Source organism: Nicotiana sylvestris, chromosome 1 (assembly GCF_000393655.2).
Source record: "Nicotiana sylvestris chromosome 1, ASM39365v2, whole genome shotgun sequence".
Lineage (NCBI taxonomy): Eukaryota > Viridiplantae > Streptophyta > Magnoliopsida > Solanales > Solanaceae > Nicotiana > Nicotiana sylvestris.
In genome coordinates, this window is record NC_091057.1 from 6,687,988 (window position 1) to 6,706,154 (window position 18,167).

Sequence of the window (18,167 nt, forward strand, 5' to 3'; positions counted from 1 at the left end):
TCCACGGAAAGTATATCGCTATAAACACGCCTAACTAATATGGACAAAAAGAAGCTAAAATAAGACGAACACCATTTATAACATAAAAATTATGTCAACAAATACATGCAACGAAACTAAAGTAAGGGATCAAATGTATGCCATCAACACTCCAACGATATAAAAAACAAAATAAAAAACAAAATACATCATCACAACTAATTCTGTTTTCCATTAATTTGAACTTCATTCCCTTGAGCTTTAAATATGATCATTCCTTAAATGTGGTAGATGAAATAATGTGGTTAGGGACTTAGGGTAAATGGAAGGGTATTATAGAATAAGGGTAAAAAAAATTTAATTTTTTTGTCATTTTAGTATATCTTATCGGTTTGTCGATAAACCGATAATCGAAGAGGACAAAATCGATAACTCGATAAGAAAAATTTCAAAATAGAAATAGATAAACCGATATCGATAAATCGATAATAAATAATCGATTTGATTTATCGATAAATCAATTCGAATGCACACCCCTATCCACATATGCCCCAAATCTCCATACTCATAATAACCCCTGGTGCTGGTGACGGGGACTGAAGGAAACCCCTAGCACCAGGATGACTAGTAGAAGAACTTGGCATGGACGAGCCCTGAACTAATGGATCACAGGACGGGCTCTTGGCTGGGAGAGCACTAAATGATGAATGACCCTGATGAGAACTGTGAGAACCATGGCCAGATGATGCACCACATTGAACTAGGTGAGCTGACTGAGCATGTCTGAATGGACGACCTCTGTCGTGCTGGAGCTGACCCCCATGAGGAGCACCACTGAATCCACCCTAACCACGAGGCCTCTTGGCCTCCCTCTCAACCCTCTCCTGACCACGAACCATCTCAATCTGTCAAGCAATGTCGACAACCTCTTCAAAAGTGGCACCAGAAACCCTCTCTCTGGTCATAAGCAACCGAAGCTGAAAATCGAGGCCATCTATAAACCTCTTGATCCTCTCTCGGTCTATGGTAACCAACCAGACCGCATGATGAGCCAACTCGGTGAACCGCATCTTATACTATGTAATAGACATATCACCCTGGCGAAGTTGCTCGAAGTGCCTGCACAGGTCCTCTCTATGAGACTCAGGTACAAACTTCTCCAGGAAAAGAACGGAGAACTGCTACCAAGTAAGGGGCGTTGCGTCAACCGGCCTACACCTATCGTAAGTCTCCCACCAACTAAGTGCAGCCCTAGAGAACTGGAAAGTAGTTAATGAGACCCTACTGGTCTCCATAATACCTGCGATCTGAAACATCCTCTGACACTTGTCCAAGAAACCCTGTACATCCTCACTCTCAGCACCACTAAATGACGGAGGCTGGAGTCTCTCAAACCTCTTCAATCTGTGTTACTCGTCCCCTAGCATAATATGAGCTACACAGTCCTGAGCAGTTGTGACTGGCTATGCTGGAGGTGCCCCCGGTGTCTGAAGTCCCTGAACAACCTGCTCAGGTGTGCGAGCGACAGGTGTCTGAGTGCCTCCCCCGGCCTGAGAAGTAGCTGCGACTATAGTAACTGAGACCGCCTGAGTTAGGTCAGTGCACACTGATAGTATCTGAGCTAGGGCCTCCTGAAGGCCAAGAATCACAATAGGCACAGCCGGTGCCTGAGCTGGTCCTGCTGGAGCATCCACAACTAGGACCTGATCATGAAATGGGGCAGCTGGTGGATCTGCAGGTGTTGTCCTAGCTGTTGTGCGGGCTACACCCCTGCCCCTACCACAGCCTCGACCGCAACCTTGGCTCTCGCGGCCCCAACCGGTGGTACTGATGGCCATCCATCCTGACCGGTAGTGTGAGTCCTCACCATCTGTGAGAGAATGAAACAATAGAAGTTTAGTTACCAGAATCAATGGATTTGCACGATAAGAATTCAAGGATATGGAATTTTTCTAAAGGTTTCGCAGCCTCTCGAAGATAAGTACAGACGTCTCCGTACCGATCCGCAAGACTCTTCTAAACCCGCTCATTACCCGTAAGACCTATGTAACCTAGGCTCTAATACCAACTTGTCACGACCCAAATCTACTATGTCGTGATGGCGCCTAACGTGGAACTAGGAAAGCCGACTCTTTTACCAAAACAACCCGATAATCCAAAATAAATATTTTTTTAAGCTATTAATTAATAAAACTTCACAAGATAAATTCGAATAACAAAGTGCGGAAAGAAAAACCCGACATCGGGGTGTCACTAGTCATGAACATATATTAAGAAACATTTCGATAAAAACTGAAACTAACTACAGTCTGGGAAAAACTACTAATAACGGCTAATGGAAGATAGGAGGGAGAATAGTAGGGCTGCGACTGCTATGCAGCTACCTTGCTAACTCCACAAATCCGCGACGGATGAAAATCAACAATCGCTAGCACGTCCAGCAACCCCTGGATCTACACACAGGGTGCAGGGAGTAACGTGAGTATGCCAACTCAGTAAGTAATAAAGGTAAATAAAGACTGAGCAGTAGGAAACACATAAAGTCCACATCATTAAATTTCAATAAGTACAAACATGCTTTCAAATCAGTATATGAGTAAAATCATCTCGTTTAAAGATCCAGTTTCAATAAAAATCGTTTAAAACATCTTTCAACAGTTTTCCAACAAAGTTATGAAACAATGAGTAAAAATAATGAAAACATAAATAGCCCTTCAGACAAAACATCACTCATGAACAGCCCCTCGGGCAAACATAAATCATAAACAGCCCCTCGGGCAAATCTCACAGTCACTTATATATAGCCCCTTAAGCATACCTCGCAATCACTCATAAACAACCCCTCGGGCACAAAATGAATCAAGAATAGCCCCTCAGGTAAAACATCATATCACTCACTTAGAGTACCCGCGCTCCTTGGGGTATACAGACTCCGGAGGGGCTCCTACAGCCCAAGCGCTATAACAAGCCACCTCGTGGCATAATCAATCAGGCCCTCGGCCTCACATAATCATGAATTAGTAACACATGTTGCGGAGTGCAGCCTGATCCCATAATATCCTCACAAAATAGGCCCTTGGCCTCACTCAGCCATAAACCCCTCAAGCCACTCGGGCTATCAGTAAAAACAGGGTGTTCAGCCCAAAATAATAGCTTATATGCATTAAATTAGAGTGATAGAGACTGAGTTATGAAATCAGTAAACATAGCATGACTGAGTATAGATCTTAAATCGAAACAGTGAGAGGATAATAAGAAAAGGCCCCTAAGGGTCCAAACAGCTTTGGCACAAGGCCCAAATATGACATTCATCCCAAGTTATAGAAATTCTTTCTAAATCACATACGTATCATATAGTTTCAGTCAAATACACAACTATTTAGTTTCTACGGGATGGACCAAGTCACAATCCCCAACGGTGCATGTCCACACGCTCGTCACCTAGTATGTGTGTCACCTCATAATAGTAAAACAACGCGAAATTTGGGGTTTCATACCCTCAGGACTAGATTTACAATCATTATTTACATCAGACCGGTCAAATCCCTACTTCGTAATGCCCTTGTCTCTGGAATCGGCCTCCAAATATTCCGAATCTAAACAAAAGTAATACAATGTAATCAATATAGGCCAAGGGATCAATTCCAAACGAAAAACTATTAATTTAGACTAACCCGACATCAAATTCATACCAAATGGTCCCTCAAATCCTATACATACAAAATTCATCAAAATCCGACATCAAATGGTCCCTCAAATCCTCAAATTAAACTCTCCAATTTTCAAGCCCTAACCCCTCAATTTCATCCCTAATTTCTACTAATTTCATGCTTAAATAACTGAAAATTACCATAATCACGAGTATTGAGCTCAAGAAACTTACCTCAATGAAACCCCTTTGATTCTCTCTTCAAAACCCTCCAAAAAGCTTCAAGTCCGGCTAAAAATGGTGAAATATAACTCAAATTTCGCGAAGGGTTCCTTATATACCTTCTACCCAGGCATACTCGCACTTGCGGCCTTTTTCCCCCATCTGCGGGATTGCTTCTGCGGTCCAAACAATCGCATCTGCGATTTCCACTTAAAGTTCCAAGACCGCATCTGCGCCTCAGGCACCGCACCTGCGGGCCCGCAGATGCATCAAACTCACCGCATATGTGGCTCTTCTCTAAGCCCTCCAATTCCGCATCTGTGGCTTCCTACCGTATCTGCAACCTCGCACCTGCGGTCCCCAATCCGCAGGTGCGGAAACATCAGAAGCGACAACTTCAGCTGCACCATTCCATTTCCAATTCCTCCGTTAACCATCCGAAATCATCCTGAGGCCCTCGGGGCCTCAGCCAAAAATACCAGCAAGTCACATATCAACATTCAAACATAGCCAAACCTCAAGAATACTCAAAATAACATCAAAACACCCAAATACTCCCGGATTCAAGCCTAGGGATTTTCAAAATTCTGAATTCCGCAAACGATGCCGAAACCTACTAAATCACCTCTAAATGATCTAAAATTTTGCGCACACGTCACAAATGACACTACGAACCTACTCCAACTTCCAACATTCTATTCCGACTCCGATATCAAAATTTCCACAACCGGCCGAAAAATGCCAAATTTCCAATTTGGCCAATTCAAGCCTAATTCTACCACGGACCTCCAATTTACATTTCGGCTGTGCTTCCAAGTCCAAAATCACCTAACGAAGCTAACTGAACCATTAAAATTCGCACCCAAGATCATTTACACATAAGTCAATATCCGGTTGACTTTTCCAACTTAAACTTCTAAATAGAAGACTAAGTCTCTCATTCCACTCCAAAACCACTCCGGAGCCAAACCAACCAACCCGATACGACACAACATAGTTGAACAATACATAAAGAAGCAGAAATGGGAGAAACGGGGATATAATTCACGAAACGACCGGCCGGGTCGTTACATTCATATATATTGTATATATTACTCCATATAACTTTTGTGGAACTCAATATTTTTGTTACAATAACAATATACTTGATTGATTAGCATAATAATAAACTTTATTAAATATAAAGATAAAATTGCTCATTTATTACTTAACATTTAAAAATAAAATAATATTATTACTAATAACCAAAAATTATGATCTATAACTTGTTTCTATATAGAATCACTTATTTTAACTATTTATCTATATTCGTATAATTTTTGGCAATTATTTTATATTATATTCAATAATTGCTTGAATTTATTTTGTTGTTTGATAGTAAAGTATCATTTATTTTAAGGTTGTTGTAGATCGAGTTTAGAATGTGTTGGCCCAAGTGAAGATTAGTTTTGAAGATTGACAAAGGAAGCTCGGGTATGAACCAGGTCCATTCCTCAGGTCCATCCTTCAGGTGCACAAAAATGGGCAGATTCGAGCATGTGGGATGCACGTGAAGGAGATAAGCTTAACTTGGTGTATTTAATATCTCCTGATTGAAAAGGTTGCATAATTGATAAGGAGAAGGACTCCTTACTCGAAGAGAATATTATCCAAGATAAGGAAGGAGTTAGAAATTGAGATAAACTAGAACTCTTCCACCAAGGAAGAGTAGCATTAGAACTCTAGTTATTTCTTTATCTACTTACTCCATAAATTGCAGGATGCTCTCACATTACACGTGTTGCACAAAAACACAGAAGTTAAATGTGAATTGAGAGCAAAATAGCAAGGCTTTTTGCAAGCAGTTCGTGTGTGATTCAAGTGTGCAAACCTAAAGCTACATGAACCAGATAGAAGAACCAGTTCCAAGTGCCTGTCTTTTATTCTAGTTCAATTGTAGTAGGTATTTTCATGTTGTACCTTTCAGCTTTATCTAGAGGCAATTGTAATAGGTACTCAGATTTTTCAAGTTAGATTTAACTTGAAGTTGTCGCAGCAGTTAAAGGTTGTTTGCCACAACGGGATTAGAGTTAATCCTAGGTTTACAAAAAGGTTTTTGTAAATGCAGTTTTTGGCTCATTGATTTTATTGGAGAGTTTGGGAAAATCCTACTAGAAAGTAGGTCGTGGGTTTTTCACCTTTTGAGCCAAGTATTTTCCATATAAATACTTGTGTTCTTTACTTTCCGCATTTAGTATTTCTGCAATAGTAGGTTAAGGAACAATTAGAAGAACCAGGTCCTTCCATAATCAGTTTAAGCGAAAAATTGATCACCATACAAATCACCCCCCTCTTGTGTGGTATTGAAGTATAAAACATCAACTGGTATTGTCACACCTCCTTTTTCTGTACCCGAGAGGGTACAAGGGAGTTTTTTCCAATTAAAGGACAATCGAAATGGGATTGGTTTGTTTATTTCAGAGTCGCCACTTGGGAGTTTTAGGGTGTCCCAAGTCACCAATTTTAATCCCGAATCGAGGAAAAGAATGACTCCATATTACAGTCTGCGTACCAGAAATCCGGATAAGGAATTCTGTTAACCCGGGAGAAGGTGTTAGGCATTCCCGAATTCCGTGGTTCTAGCACGGTCGCTCAACTGTTATATTCGGCTTGATTATCTGATTTTATACAAATATGAACTTATGTGCAAATTTTAACTTTTTACCGCTTTCATAATTGTTATTATTATTTTCTACAAGGAATTGCAACGTTGTGAAAATATATCCCGAACCGCGTTACAATCAATGTACCCGTGGTCGTCGACACATTTTGACTCTATTGAGATTTGGATTTGGGTCACATCAATGTGCACCCGTGTTTAAGAAGGTTAAATTATTAAAGGTGCGCCTAAAGCAACTAGCGTATTGTTATTTTGGGAAGGCCGTAAAATTCGCTAAACGGCCTGTCCCGAATTCTAAGTATTTTAATATATACATTTAGAGGGCCCCGCAGCTTGTGCATTTTTGTTTGTCGAGGCTCGTCTCATTTTTATTTAAAAGGATAAACCTACAGTGACTATATTTTCCTATTAAGTTCGTCTCTAAAATAAAAGAAAATCTCTTAATTAATTACATGCTAAAAACGTAACTTATTAATTATTAGTTTACGGCTAATGCGAATGGAAAATTGCGACCGAGTTTGTACAAAGAAAAACTGCTTTCATTCTATATTCTATTATTCAATAATACTAAAACGTGAGATTGACACACCATAATATCAAAACAGATTAACTATTCTTTGATTAATTTAAACTAACATTATTAGATGAAGAAGTTATACATATGTGACATCGTTACTAATTTAATCAATCAACTACATTTTTATACAAAGAAAAGAAAATTATATTCAACCACAAATCTAAACAGGAGGAATTCAACAGGAACAAAGCCTGATTAATATTTCATTTTTGCTTCAAGCCGAGATTGTACAAATGTGTACCTGGAAACAGCAGTACAAGAACAAAAGAAGGAGAAGTCAGCAGCAGTAATAACACAGCAACAGCAGATTCAGCAACACCGCAAACCAGTACAGTAGGAATAGCAGAAAACCCAGGAGACTATAAACGACTCCAAGTATAGAGAAGAAGTAAAAGGCAGGAAGGTTCTGACTATTTCAGATCTTAAGCGAGGCAATGAAGCAGTAACTATTCTTTTTCAACTTCAAAACTCTCCAAAATGAATTCTGCCCCTGTATATTCAGTGTATCCAGAATGTATATCGGGTGTATACTTCTCACTCCGCCCCCTCTTTTTTTCTTCTCTCTATCTAGTTTTTCCTCTTTTTTTCCCTCTTCTTCCTAAATTTTCTCTTCTATTTATAGCGAAATTTTCGAAATTTTCAGATTTGTTTTTTATTATTTTATTATTTTTTTAATTAAAAGAAATCTCACTTACAAATTGCTTTTATTTTTTTAGAAAAAGAAATCTCACCTTTATTTACTTTTATTTTTAAAATTCCAACTTTAATTACTTTATCTTATTTAAAATCCCACTTTTTATTTTTTTAAAAGAGAATCTCACTTTATTTAACTTTTCTTTAAAAAACAAACCACTATCTTTTCTTTTTCTTTTAAAAATGCTACTTTCAATTACTTTAAATTTTTTAAATTTTCAGATACCTTTATATTTATTTTTTAATTCCAACCTTCTTTTACTTTTAAATTTTTTAAAACTTTTTATTTTTTTTAAATTTTCTACATTCTTTTACTTTTTTTTTTAAATCATTCCCGAAATTATTATATATATTTTTTTAAAAAAATAAAAATAAAAAAAATAAAATAAAATATTTTCGGATTTTTTTATATATAAAAAAAACAAAAAATAAAACTATTAATAGTGATAATTCACCTTTTATTTTTTTATTTTTTTGGTTTTGTTTTGTGTTGGACAAAAATGAAGAAGGGGTGTTGGGTTAATGGAGCGGACCGGGTCGACCCGGTTTGAAACGGACCGGGTCATGGGGAAAGTTGGGCAATTATTTGGGCCTGTGGTTTGAAATTGAAGAAGTGGCCCAATCCGATTTTTCTTTGTATTTTTGTTCTCTTTTCTTCTTTTATTTTTCTAAAACTAAATTATAAAAGTACTTAAATTATTATTAAGAACTAAATTAAGTTATAAAAACGCAAATTAACTTCCAATAACAATTAACGCACAATTAAGTAATAATTAAGCATAAAATTGTTCATTTGGACATTAAATGCTAAAAATGCAAAAGATGCCTATTTTTGTATTTTTTTATTAATTTAACAAATAAACATGCATAGACAAACATACAAATAGTTACACAAAATATCACAAAAATTGCACACCAAGAAAAATTATTTTATTTTTGAATTTTTTGGGAGTAATTCTCATATAGGGCAAAAATCACGTGCTTACAGCTGCCCCTCTTTGCCCGAAGACACGAAGGGTTTTCGTGCAAAGATAAAGCGAGCGATTTTTGCCCATCCGAGTACTCCGTTGAAGCATTTTTTGAAAAAGATTTGACCGAACCTTTGCTTCAAAGGTTTCCTACATATCCTGGGCTAAGAGCTATGGGCATTGTCACTGATGGTCCCCTAGATACCATGAAGAAGAATGTTGAAGGAGTGGATGTGCCAAAAACAAGAGCTGACTGCAATGCTGAGGACTTTTGCCCGAAGAAAGTCACGTGCTTACAGCTGCCCCTCTTTGCCCGAAGACACGAAGGGTTTTCGTGCAAAGATAAAGCGAGCGATTTTTGCCCATCCGAGTACTCAGTGTGAAGCATTTTTTTATATTTTTTTTTTGAAAAAGATTTGACCGAACCTTTGCTTCAAAGGTTTCCTACATATCTTGGGCTAAACAGGAATCAGGTCAATGTAGTTCGGGAAGTTTTGGTAGCTGGGACTACCGTGAGACTGCAATGTTACTGCTGTTGCATGCTGTTATCACTGCTTACCGATCTCCTTGTTACACCGTGTTTAAAAGAAAACAAGAAGCTAGGCTAGACTAAAATTTGTTCTTGTTGCCTTGCTTTCTTGTCGGCTTGTGTTTCCTTCGGTGCTTTTCTTCCTTGAATTTTGGAATGATACTGGCCCTTTGCTTTTCTGAATACCAGTTTTCATCATTTTGCTCGGTCCGCTGGGGACATGGCTTTCTTCATCAAGCTTTTCGGCGGTTCCTCTGGTGGGTACGGCTTTCTTCATCAGACTTGTTATGCTGGGCATGATTTAATGTTCACCAGCTGCTTCTTTCAAGACGCGTCCTTTCTTCCTTTTGACTCATGCGCCTGAATTTGTGCTGGGACATCTTGTTGCAACCTTCTGTTTCCCGGTGCTGGGGATTTTTATTGTTTCCTGCTGGGGATTCTTGTTGTAACCCTCTATTTTATTGTTTTCTGACTTGATCTTGAAATGTATGCCTCTATTATATGGGCGGGCTCCCAACTTCAACGCTTGTAATGAAAAAGACTGAATGTATTCCCGCATTATACTGGTGGGCGACCTAGAACATGAATGTATTCCCGCATTTTACTGGTGGGCGACCTAGAACAGAAAGTATTCCCGCATTTTACTGGTGGGCGACCTAGAACAGAATGAAAGGACAGAAATGTATGCCTCTGTTATATGGGCGGGCTCCCAACTTCAATACTAACTTAGGAGGAAATGCCTCTCCTATGGGTAAAACTAAACTTAGGAGGAAATATCTCTCCTATGGATAAAATAAACTTTAGGAGGAAATGCATCTCCTATGGATAAAACTAAACTTAGGAGAAAATGCGTCTCCTATGGGTAAAAGTAAACTTAGGAGGAAATGCATCTCCTATGGGTAAAACTAAACTTAGGAGGAAATGCGTCTCCTATGGGTAAAAGTAAACTTAGGAGGAAATGCATCTCCTATGGGTAAAATGAACTTAGGAGGAAATGCGTCTCCTATTGGTAAAGGCGTGGAATGTATTCCCTTGTTATACAGGTGGGCGCCTAAAATATGAAATGGACAAACAAAAAGTATTCCTCTCGTTATACAGGTGGGCGCCTGGCTTCAACAACAATTTAGAAAATAAAATCCTATTCTGGGGCGGATGAACCCAAAATATCCTATTCGAGGGCGGATGAACCCAGAATATCCTATTCGAGGGCGGATGAACCCAGAATATCCTACTCGAGGGCGGATGAACCCAGAATATCCTACTCGAGGGCGGATGAACCCAGAATATCCTACTCGAGGGCGGATGAACCCAGAATATCCTACTCGAGGGCGGATGAACCCAGAATATCCTACTCGAGGGCGGATGAACCCAGAATATCCTACTCGAGGGCGGATGAACCCAGAATATCCTACTCGAGGGCGGATGAACCCAGAATATCCTACTCGAGGGCGGATGAACCCAGAATATCCTACTCGAGGGCGGATGAACCCAGAATATCCTACTCGAGGGCGGATGAACCCATCTTCAAAAACTTGGAATTGTCTTACCTCCGACTGTCTTTCTTAGAATCGTGTTGTCTTGCTATCTCTTAAAACTTGAATTGATTTCCTCGTTCCTTCGAGAAAATTTTCGACAAATGGCAGAAAATTTTCTGCCCCAGTGTTGGTGCTTTTCCTTGTGGCATGTTTTTTCGCCATTAACAAGATTTCCTTTTCCTGCTTCAAATCAAAGAAAATTTGTTAGTTTTAACACATGGTGAGTGGTCGTGCCACTCCTGCTGGGGATGGTTTTTCCCTTTCCCTCTTCCCCGCTCTGTGCTTCATTACGCTATCAAAACTTGCTGGGGATGAATTTTCCTTTTCTTCCTTCCCCACTCTGTGTTTGCGACCAACTTCTTTTCACTTTATCGCCTTATCTTTGGCCTATTGTATTCGCCTTTTGCTTTGCATCATTTTGGCAACTGGTAGTAAACTCTGAAAATCCTTTTCAAAAACAAACTGTTGGGGAGGTAAAATCTTTAAACCAAGAAATGAAAAAGTGAAGAATTTCAAAAATAGAAAAAGAAGAAGTCTTTCTGAACAAAATGTTGGGGAAAAGGAAAGAAAAGAACTTATCTGAATGATATAACTGATCCCAACGATCATGTCACGCATTCCGGATTAATCAACCCAGTCTATTTGTATCAATCAACCCTTCGGACGGCCTCATGTTGCTGGGGATAAACAGGCACTCAACTCTTTGCCAAATGTGGATCCTTCCCGCCAATCTTGTCTTGTCGCCTCATAGTGCCCTTCGAGGGATTTTCACTAATAAGACTCTCTCATTTCTCTCAACTCTCGTCGCCTTATGGTGCCTATGAAGGTTTTCACCGATAAGACTCTCTCATTTTATTTTATTTTTCAGCTGGGGATTGGAGTGCTGCCGATATGACTCTCTCTGTTGGGGGATTCTTTCGGCTATCAATTCATTTCCAGCTTATGATCTTCTTCTTTGCTGGGGATCAGAGTGTTATTCCCGACTTCCATTTGCATTGACTTAGCACTTCTCAGTTACTGATCGGGAGGTCTTTTTTGGACATCAATAGGGGTTTTTGTGTATGGCTGAAAGGAGAAAGGGTATCCAAAGTTCAAAAATAATTTTTAGGGGTAAGATAGTACAACTCTTGGAATCAAACTTTCTTGCCAAAATTACAAGCGCCAACTTCTGCCCCAGTTTTTCTTGCTTGGGGATTTTTATTTTGTCACACTATGTTATCTTATGCACACTATGACCGAGCCGTGAGGCGCCTACGTATCCTCTTCGAGGAATCAGGTCAAACGTAGTTCCCAATTCCTTTGTTTTGTTTTTTTTTTGTGACTTTTCTTTTGTTATTTTTCTCTTCTTTTTTTCTTTCATTTTCATTACTGATTCCAAAAGAGGGGTATGAAAGAATAAATAAGGCTCAAAAGGGGAAGCAAAGGTTAAAGTGTTTGGATAGAAGAAAGAATTGCCTCCGTCATTTCATTCTCTGATAAATGCTAAATACAAACAAACAACAATTACAATCATACATAATATCTCTTAACTGCGTCAGAATTGATAGCCATGTCGACGCATTTCCCTTAGATATTTGTTGATCACAAAGCGTCAATGGGCTTGCTCTGTTTAGATTGCAATAATCAACACACACCCGGATTTTCCATCTCCTTTTTTTTTTACACTGGCACCACATTAGCCAACCAATCAGGATATCGAGCGACCCGAATAACCTTAGCGTTCAGCTGTTTGGTTACTTCTTCCTTAATCTTCACACTTACGTCGGTTTTGGACTTCCTCAATTTTGCTTGACGGGGTGAAATGCTGGGTCAGTGGGCAATTTTTGAACCACTAAATTGGTGCTTCAACCCGGCATGTCGTCGTATGACCATGCAAAATGTTTTGAATTCAGTAAGTGCTTTGATTAGTTCTTCCCTGATGTTTGGTTCCATATGGACGCTTATCTTAGCTTCCCTGATGTCATCCGCATCCCCTAGATTGACAGCTTCCGTGTCAGTTGGGCTCTTTTTTCAAATTGGCTCAACTCTCTGTTAATTTCTTCGAAGGCTTCATCCTTATCGTATTCCGACTTATCATCACAATCTTGTACTATAAGTTCAAAATCAAATTGATTTTTTAGACTAGGTTGAAGATCCGTCGTGCATGCCATGTCATTAGAACCAGTATAAAGAGAATTGTTCAGAAGAGAAAAATAAGAAGAAAAATTAAAACAAAATAAGGAATGAGAAAAAAAACTTTCACTTTATTAAAATACGGGATAGCAAGGTTTCACACTTTGGCGAGCACAAGAAAAATCTGGATTACAACCCTGGAATAATCCAGACAACAAAAAGAAAATCAGAGCCCACTACCAAGACTCCCTTCGTATAGGAAGAGGAGTAGCCGTTCAATTGTTGATTTTTGCTTTCAACCCCACAAACTGCACATCTGCCTCGTTGGACCCTTTTCCAACACCATAACTGGCTTGTCATCCACCTTTTCCAACTATACCACCGCTTTTCCACTGGTTAACATTTCTTTTGAACCGACACGGATCATCATCACTGTTTGTGAGGGTTTCTTTAGCTCCCCTCCTTCGTGCACTAGCTCAATCATGTGGGTTTCAAGGTGTGCCGGCAACGGGTTCTGATTGATGTTGGGCGCCTCTGGTGTCTGAACCTCAATCTTGTTGGTGTCAATAAGATTTTGTACTGCATGTTTCAACTTCCAACACTTCTCGGTATCATGTCCGGGAGCCCCCGAACAATACTCACAGCTTACCGAGTGGTCCATATTTTTGGGAAAGGGATTTGGCAATCTGGGCTCAACAGGACTCAACAAGCCTAACTGCCTTAATTTGTGGAACACGGCAGTATAGGTTTCTCCCAACTCAGTGAATGTTCTTTGTATTCTTTCATTTCTGAAAGCCTGATTTCCCCGGAAACCTGCCCCTTGAGGGTTCCTGTAAGCTCTTGGCGGTGGATAGGTGTTTTGCGATGGTGTATGTGTGTTATGGGGAGCCGGCGCGCGCCATTGCGGGCGAACCGGAGGCTGAGTGTATGTTTGGGCTTGGTGCACGGAGAAGTGTGGTTCTTGAGGTGGATAGTAGTATTGTGGTGGGCTGTATGGGTAGTTTGGCCTGTGGGGTCTGGGTTGGTTGTAGTATGGTTTACCAGACCTGGACCAACTGCTTGCCTCAATCGTGGCAATTTCTTCTTTCTTCTTTCTTCCCAGCGCACCTCCCGTGCCGCTCTGAATAGCCTGGGTTGTTGCCTTGAGTGCTGAGTAATTCAGGATTTTGTCAGACCTCAGACCCTCCTCTATCATGACCCCTATCTTTACTACTTCATTGAAGGATTTCCCAACCGTCGTCACCAAGTGACCAAAGTAAGTTGGATCCAGTGTCTGCAAGAAGTAGTCCACCATTTCTCCCTCTCTCATGGGAGGATCAACTCTGGCTGCTTGCTCTCTCCAGCGGAACCCGAACTCGCGAAAACTTTCCCCGGGCTTCTTCCCGGTCCTCAACAATGTGAGACGGTCAGGGACTATCTTGAGATTGTATTGGAAATGACCTGCGAAAGCCTGCGCCAGATCATCCCAAGTGTACCATCTGCTGGAATCCTGCCTGGTATACCATTCGAGTGCCGATCCGCTCAGACTTTGGCCAAAATAGGCTATCAGCAGTTCATCTTTACCGCCTGCCCCTCTCATTTTGCTACAGAAACCCCGCAAATGTGCCATGGGGTCACCGTGCCCTTCATATAAATCAAACTTAGGCATCTTGAACCCAGCCGGGAGTTGGACGTCCGGGAAAGGGCATAGATCTTTGTAGGCCACACTGACCTGGTTGCCCAATCCGTGCAGGTTCCTGAAGGACTGCTCCAGGCTTTTGAACTTCCTCAATACCTCCTATTATTCTGGGACTTTAACCAGTTTTTCAATATCTGCCGGTACCTCCAAGTGTGGATTGTAGGCATGTGGTTCGGGGGCATGGAATGTGGACTCAGGGGGATAGTATTGCGTATCGTGAGCCTAAAACAATGGCTCATTGGAGGATCTTTGCAACGTGGCTGGCGGAGGTGCCCCGACGACGGGGACGATTGGCGGAGGAGGGTTTTGTTTGGGTGGTGGAGCTTGGGGGTTATAGGAAGTATCCCCTTGGTAGTATTGGGCAACGGGGAAGCTCGTTGAAGGGCCGGGTAAAGGGTATTTCGGTGTGTGTCCCGGTGGGGAAGTAGGAGTGACGAGTGGTTCGGGCCCCTTTTGCGCCTTAGCCATGGCTAGCTGCATTTCATGCATTTCCAATCTCATTTTTTCTATATTGGCCATCGCCTCCTTCAGCATCTGATGTGCCGCCCCTTCCGACTCAACACTATTTTCTGAGCCAGTCATGCTTTCTGGTATAATCCCTTTTGATCTTGTTTGATAATGGTATGGTGCCAGTACGCTTTAACAACTAACTGTTTGGATTTGGACAAACAACAAACTTGTTAGCGTTAAAGTTTTAACAGATATTGCAATTGCATGTTGGGGAACGCAATTTTCTTAGGCAGTTAACCATTTCTAACATGTTTTTTTTCTACCGCGTGCATCCTCCCGCGTGAAACCCTTCATTCCACCCTTTTTTATTTATTCTTTGTGCCTTTTTTATTTATTCACTTTCTTTTTCTTTTTTTCTTTTTTTTGGTTGTGGTCGAATTTTATGGAGATTGCCTACGTATCATGCCCCCGCATGAATCAGACCTTGCGTAGTTCGGACCAATAATAGATAAACAATAATGAACATTTTTTTTTCAATTTTCATATTAAAACAAACTGAGTTTCAAAGGTTTGAAGATGACCTACAAACTCGAAAATCAAACAACCCACATATTCTAATCAAAAGATTTACAAACTCAAAAACAAACGGCCAGCTTCCTTTCCCCGTTTGTCAAATGCAACCAAACGGCTATTTTTGCAAATGTTGCCCCTTCCAAATCTCACATGAATTTTGAGGCTGGGGAGGATTATTTTGACACTTTACAAACTTGTCCATTCTTTTACGAAAATAACCTTTCGACAACTGAAAGATACTATAAGGCTATTTCGGCGAGAACGGTTTAAGACGCGGCCGAAGCTGGCTCGGCTTATTATGACAAAATTCAAATGGTATTCACCTGACCGCTGACTCTTTGTTTTTTTTTCTTTTCAAAATTACGAAAAAAACTGGTGTTGCAAACACGGCCCTTCAGCGCCTCGGGGACGAAGATTTCTAAGGCTGTGTGGGTCCACTGGACAAAAAATCCTAAACATGACCCAAAAGGTGGCTGTTTATGCAAAGTCAGCCTTTCGGCGTCCCTTTAGGGAACATTCGGCTATTTATGACAAAACAGCATCACCTGACTTATTTATGACTCTTTTTATCGATTTTCAAATTAGAAAACTCAATATTGCAAGTACGGCCTTTCAACGTCTCGGGGACGAAGATTTTTAAGGCTGAGTGGGTCAACTGGATCAAAATCCTAAAATGACCCAAAGGTGGCTGTTTATGCAAAGTCAGCCTTCCGGCGTCCCTTTCGGGAACATTCGGCTATTTATGACAAAACAACATCACCTGACTTATTCATGACTCTTTTTATCGTTTTCAAATTAGCAAACTCAATATTGCAAACACGGCCTTTCAACATCTCGGGGACGAAGATTTTTAAGGCTGAGTGGGTCAACTGGATCAAAATCCTAAAATGACCCAAAGGTGGCTGTTTATGCAAAGTCAGCCTTCCGGCGTCCCTTTCGGGAACATTCGGCTATTTATGACAAAACAACATCACCTGACTTCTTTATGACATATTATTTTTATTATTATTTATTTGTTTTTGGTTATTTTAGCAAAAATGGGGGTTGGACCCGATGAGGGTTGCCTACGTATCTCACATCCGGTGAGAATCAAACCGACGTAGTTCGGGTAATAAACTAACTAGTTTAGTTATTTATTATTATTTTTTTTTTGAAAATAAAGTAAACTAAAATAAAAACTCATTCCTCATTCTCACCTTGCTATTTTTCTCTTTTCTCTTTTCCTTTGTTTTTAGTAAAACAAACTATTAAAATAAATATACCCATTTTCTCTTCTATCTGAACTTTGTCATTTTTTTTTATTTTTTTTATTTTTTTTTGTAAAAATTTCCCAACATTCAAAACCGGTCATCATGCATGTTTGAAGCAAATAAATGCACAAGCAGTGAGCAGGATGCATCAGGATGGCCTTTTCTGTTTCAGGTTGCTATTCCTAGACGGACCCAACCCCTGTGTTGAGTCCCCTAAGTCAAAAATGCACATGATGCAAATAAGCGTTCCTACTAGGGATCCGGCATGAAGTTGAGTTATTCTAGGTTCAGAACCTGGGTGTTTGTTCTAGACCTGGCTTACCCGAGCGGACAGCTCGAGCCGAGGGGGGGCAGCGTACCGGGAATACAGAAGCTTCACCGGCTTAGCAACTTGTCCGAACCTCGTTCTAAATTGGGATTTGACACTATACAGAAAAGAAGTCGTACGAAGTACACCCTTCTTCATGATTTAGAAGACTCAGAGAGGAGATGGGTTTCGGCACAGTTTATACACAGTTCACGTAATATCAAAGCGGTAAAAGCAGCATTTAGCACATTAGGCTCAATCATGTAAAAATCAGATAAAACCAAATATAACAATTTATATGAGCTCGAATTTCTAACCCTGAACCACTGGTTCTGGGTTAAGTCCCCCAGCGGAGTCGCCAGAGCTGTCACACCTCCTTTTTCCGTACCCGAGAGTGTACAAGGGAGTTTTTTCCAATTAAAGGACAATCGAAACGGGATTGGTTTGTTTATTTCAGAGTCGCCACTTGGGAGTTTTAGGGTGTCCCAAGTCACCAATTTTAATCCCGAATCGAGGAAAAGAATGACTCCATATTACAGTCTGCGTACCAGAAATCCGGATAAGGAATTCTGTTAACCCGGGAGAAGGTGTTAGGCATTCCCGAATTCCGTGGTTCTAGCACGGTCGCTCAACTGTTATATTCGGCTTGATTATCTGATTTTATACAAATATGAACTTATGTGCAAATTTTAACTTTTTACCGCTTTCATAATTGTTATTATTATTTTCTACAAGGAATTGCAACGTTGTGAAAATATATCCCGAACCGCGTTACAATCAATGTACCCGTGGTCGTCGACACATTTTGACTCTATTGAGATTTGGATTTGGGTCACATCAATGTGCACCCGTGTTTAAGAAGGTTAAATTATTAAAGGTGCGCCTAAAGCAACTAGCGTATTGTTATTTTGGGAAGGCCGTAAAATTCGCTAAACGGCCTGTCCCGAATTCTAAGTATTTTAATATATACATTTAGAGGGCCCCGC